Below are 5,210 nucleotides of genomic sequence, written 5' to 3' on the forward strand. Positions count from 1 at the left end.
ATTAAGACATTGAGCGCTGACAAAACACAAACTTAATTTAGGGATAGTGAGACTCTTTCCACTGAGACAGCCACTGCAGGCTTGATGGAGGAAAGCTTAGTCAACACGTTCACCGAGAAGGAGAAACTGGGGGAGGCAGGAGGAGCTTGGAGCCTGGGAAAATGGAGACTAGAGGGGACACGTTAGAGTCCAAAGAAAAACATCCCCAGCATGAGAATTTTGCTTAAGGTGGACCCAGTGAGAGGAGTTGATAAAATTACCTGGAGAGAAGACAGATCAGAGACCACGGCCACACTGTCAAATTCTCGGAGTATCTACAGGAGCTGCCACTCCCAGGGTGAGCACTTTTTCACCATGAACTAGAGCAGAGGGAGAATCTGACGGAACGAGAGCCCTGGTCCTCTCAGCTGGGACTGTTAACACCTCCTGTGAGGTCCACTCTCCACTTGTGGTGGTGGCTGTGGGAACCGCTTATTGAAAATTTTACGGGGCGCTCAACACTGTGTGGGCACTTTATACACCTTAACTATCTTATTCACTTTATCCCTGACAACCACTTTATGAAGTCGATACCATTATTATTTTCCTATTTTACAGATTAGGAAACTGAGATTTAAAGAAGAGTGACTTGCCTAAAATTAATTACCAGTGACAGAGCTAGGACCCAGGTCTCTCCATCTCTAAAACTTAATGACCTTTCACATGGACGATCAGAGAAAAATGAAATAGTCTGTGATGGGAGACCCTTTTCTACTTTGTTCCTCGCTTCTGGCTTACCAACATGCTTTCACTCCCCTATGACTGAAATATTAAGACCATCATGACCTCTTTGCAAATTGCCAACTGGCTAGACGGTCCCAAGGTCCCTCTGACTCTAGAATCTTGTGACTGTTCTAAATAACAACCAGACATCCTATCATATTTCATTCAAAAGGAAAAAAGTCTTCACGTTATGTTCAAATCATTGACTCCTGATAGCATGACCTATTTTCCCCAACTGATTTTCCCTTTGTTGGATACATACAGAAAAGTTAATGTATAACCCAAAACGAGAGTTTGGGCAACATTAATGATATCCTATTTTTGAATAGTATTTATATATTTTTAAATGCATTTTAGTAAATCATGAGCGTCCCATTCCTAAACTCTAGGTGGCACAAATGAAACGTTGCAACGATAGAAAACTTCTGGAACTGAGAAGTTCAATCACACTGTCTCTACTACGCAAAACTCTGTGCGGGTCTGGAAACTGTGGGAAAAGCGAGGACACAGTCAGTATGTGTAGCTCCTTCCCTCACACAGCTTATGACCTCACTGATGAGCAGTGTGTGGAAAAGAAAGCAGAAAAGCCATAACTAACGAATGTGCACTGTGGTAAGATCCGTGGGGAGTGTCTCAGGCTGAGCTCCCAGAAGCAGACCTCGATACAAAGGTATGTGTGCAAGCAATCTGTCTGGGACATGTTCCCAGGAAGCTCCCGGGGGGAGTGAAAAGTGGAAAGAAAAGGAAGAGAAAGAACAAGCCGCTCTGGGCTTCTCTGGGCTCAGGCCCCTGGGGACTTGGAGAGACAGTATGGAGCAAGTTCCCAAGCAGCCCAGACCGGGTGCCGCAGCTGGAGCATCCACGGCCAGCCCCTGGCACACTGTGTGGGGCTGCTCCCACGACCTCCAGGCCGCTCTCTGGCCCGTCAGGTGGTTTCCAGAAGCTGACAAGGGCTCCAGGGTGAAAAAGCCACAGGTTCTTGGAGCTGGGAGCCACCAGGTGTGTGTGGGTGTGCAAGTGCTGTGGGGGCATGGTGAGTACCCACGGCATCTACCATCAGGGTCCTTCCTAATGAAGAAAACGTCTCTTAGAGCTTGGGTCATCGGAAAGGTGCTTGGGGAGTTAAGTCTTGAAAAATAGTCAGATTCCAGGCAGAAAGGAGGGACAGGGTGACGGATTGGGTTGGTGGCCCCGCGAGAGCGATGGCTGGGGGCAGCGGGCACTGCCGAGGGGGGTATGGTGGGACCGGGAGGGCTTGAGCAGACTGTGCAGGGACCTGATTTCAAACATTTTTAAGTGATTTAAAGACTGAAAACGTTCTATCAGCTCCTCTGTTTGAACCCACCGTGTCTCGTATTGGGAAGTAGGCGGTGTCTTTGGTCCAGGGCCTGTTTCAAAGCTCCGAGGCTTTCAGCCTTCTCTCGGCTGTACTGTCTTCAGAGGCATTCGGTTGTATGTTTGGAGGTGAATATTTCTTTAAATTCGTGTGTGCCTTCTAGTGACAGATGTATATCTGGGAATTCAGAAGCAACAGGAACTTTACAGTTGAGAATTTATCTTACCCCAGCAGTTGTGGCTGGTTGGCCTTCTGTGTCTGTCCTCTCGGGGATGAAGACAGAGATGCTGCGGGTCGGGAACTCACTCAGAGCTTGGCACGGGGTTTCTCTCCGCTCCACCTCCCTCAGAGATGGGCAGCATCGTGACCTCAACCACCAAACGCGCCCTTCCCTCCTCTATGTTATTTCATGCTTTGGCAGTGCGTGCGTTTCTCTGCGTAGCTGGGTGGGCTGTGGGCGCAGCTCTTAACATCGTAGGGTTTTATCTGGAATCCACTCAGTGACTCCAAGTTTCCCCCTATCCAACCCAGGAGAAAAGATCCCGTTTCTGATCTTCGGGATGGTCCACTGGGAGGCCTGCTGAGCCCACTAATTTAATTACATCCTGACGTTTTCTCCTCTTTTGGCTGGCTCTCCCAGGGCCTGACGTTATCTCCTCTTTTGGCTGGCTCTCCCAGGGCCTGGAGTCCTCCAGGGCCCCAGGGCTCAGCACTCAGTGGGCACTTGGCCAATGCCAGGCCCCAGTGGACCCGGCCATGCCAGAGCAGGATCCAGAGCTCTACTCTCTTTTGCCACTTGCTGTGACCTCAGCACAGGTGCCAGGCATGGTCTTCAGTCCAGGTGAAGGGCAGGAGTGGTTTGCATGAGGACAGAGATAAGGAAACGGTCTGAGGACCCAGACCCTGATCTGAGGACCCCAGTGAAATGATCCAGGAGAATTCCTGGGGGAAGTGACTGCAGGGGTGAAGGCAGCGGACAGGGTAAGAGGCCAGAGAGGTGTGGGGGTCAGCTGGGCCAGAGTTGTTACTGACTCTGGGCAAAGGCACTTGGGTTTGTCCCCTTACATCAGGCGGTGCTTGGCTTAGAGCAGAAGCGGGGTGTGAATCCCTGGCAGTTTCGTCTTTGGGTCGCAGCAACTCCACACCCAGGGGCAGTCCTCTGAGTGTCCACAACAAAGCACCTGGAGCTGGGACAGCAGGACCTGAGGAGTCTGCAGACTCTGCTTGAGAGGGGAGGCTGAACTTCTGTCTAGAGTTGGCCTTGGCCCCTGCAGTGGCCCCAGGACATCTGTGAAGTGCCACCTCCCCAGGCCCAGTGCAGGCAGCCTGGTCCACAGTCAGAACCAACCCTGGCCTTAGTGGACGGTTGGGATAGTGGAACAGAGCGGCTGAGGAGCCACAAAGGAGAGACTTGTAAAACATTTCAGTTTTAATTCTCCTATTCTTGTCCTTGGATGAAGAGAGAAAGAATCCTGGGCCAGAGTTCTGAGAGGAACTCTCAGATCGGTCCTTCTCCTTTTCTAGCCCCCTTGGTGCTCCTGCAAGGCTGACCTCTGTGCGGAGCAACCCCAGGACCCAGGTGGTCCAGGTGGGCTCCCAGAGCAGGGACCAGCAGGCCATAGGAGGCTGGGAGGAGGGACGGGCTCACTCCTCGGCGTCACTCTCCAGATGTGGGTTTTCACAAAGCCCGGGCTTCTCCCTCCCAGGCTTTCTCAACCTCCACATTGTTGTCAATTTGACAGGACCGTTCTGAGGTGGGGGCTGTCCTGCACATCGTAGGAGTCACCAGCCTCCCTGACCTCCACCAGTGAGATGGTGGTGGCCCCCTCCTGAGTCTCCGGACACTGTCAGGGTCCCCTGGGGGCAACATCGCCCTAGCTGAGAAGGGCAGTAACAGCCAGTGCTCCTGTGGAGCCCTCTCCTGCTCCAACTGGGGCCCTGGCGGGCATTAAAGGCTTTCCTTTGTTGCTAGTCTGTGGGTGTCTCCCAGGCTTTTGCTGTCTCCCTGACCCTGCCCACACCTCATTAACCCTTGTTTTCTTAGGCTGGGGCCCAACTCAGTGCCTTTCCTTCAGATAAATGTCTGTATCCTAGAAAGGGTCTCATCACAGACCATTGGGGAAGTCCTACTCTATCCCATGAATAAGCCACTCATCTTGCAGGAGATCCCTGCCTCAGTGATTTTTCTGCCCTTCTTACAGGAGGTGCTTCCAAGAGCAGGATGCCCTGTGCCTCCTCTTCTGCTGGGGTTGCGACAGCAGACGCTTTGCTGTACTGACCCCATTGAGGCTGCGCTGTCTGCTCCATAACCCACTGGCTTGCCTTCTCCTAATTCATCACAGGTTTTTGAGGAAGGGAGTACTGTTGACAAATCTTGTTTTAGAAGAAGACCTTGACCAGCTAAGCTTTAGAGATGGTAAGCAGAATTGAATTTATGAACATTTTTGTTCTAATATTTTGATGAAACTGAAGATGTAAAATGGTGGGTGACCATGGACTAAACAAGGAACTCTCACTGGGATGGAGCAGAAGATTAAATATGGGCCTTGGCCCCGGGGGACTGTAAGTTTTAACCATTGCTCTGCCACATAGAGATGGGACCTCTTCAGCTTCTGACTCGAGAGACGTCTGCTTCAGTTTCTTCCCAGCGTCTTGGGGACCACAGCCACATGATAGAGACTAGAAGCCACCAAGCCTTGTCCCTCACCTCCAGGCCTGGGCCAAAGTCCTTCATCCTCAGACTTGTGCTTAAGAACAGTTAACCCTCTGGAAGCTGGATGATTCAGTGGTCTTCAAATGTTCCTGATTACACAACACTCTCAATGAAAAAAAGAAAGTACATATATCCAATAACTGTGTTTTTTTAATTAAAAGGCACAAACTTATCAGGAAAAAAAATGTTTCCAATGATATGTGTCTCTCTGTCTTTCATTATTAAGTAAGAAACTTCAAAGAGCTCCATACAAAGTCTCATAAAACGTTGAATTGATTATTCACACCTTTGAGATTACTGATTAAATTGCAGAGGTTTCTTTCTGTGCTCTTGAAGGCCCAGTTTTTTAAAGTCTCACTAATCATAGACGACTCATACCCTTACTGCTTCATACCTCCA

General features: G+C 50.2%; 1 long non-coding RNA gene across 2 annotated transcripts; it reads left to right on the top strand.

The window, feature by feature from the left end:
- The first annotated feature begins 1,360 nt into the window (after positions 1–1,360).
- On the top strand, positions 1,361–4,996 carry LOC139082966 (uncharacterized). 2 transcript variants are annotated; one of them, XR_011539369.1, is made up of 2 exons: positions 1,361–1,761; positions 4,300–4,996. It is a non-coding gene; the product is annotated as an uncharacterized lncRNA (long non-coding RNA). The 2 variants fall into 2 exon arrangements; XR_011539368.1 differs by having other exon boundaries at positions 1,421–1,795.
- Positions 4,997–5,210: the final 214 nt, after the last annotated feature.

Source organism: Equus przewalskii, chromosome 4, assembly GCF_037783145.1.
Source record: "Equus przewalskii isolate Varuska chromosome 4, EquPr2, whole genome shotgun sequence".
NCBI lineage: Eukaryota > Metazoa > Chordata > Mammalia > Perissodactyla > Equidae > Equus > Equus przewalskii.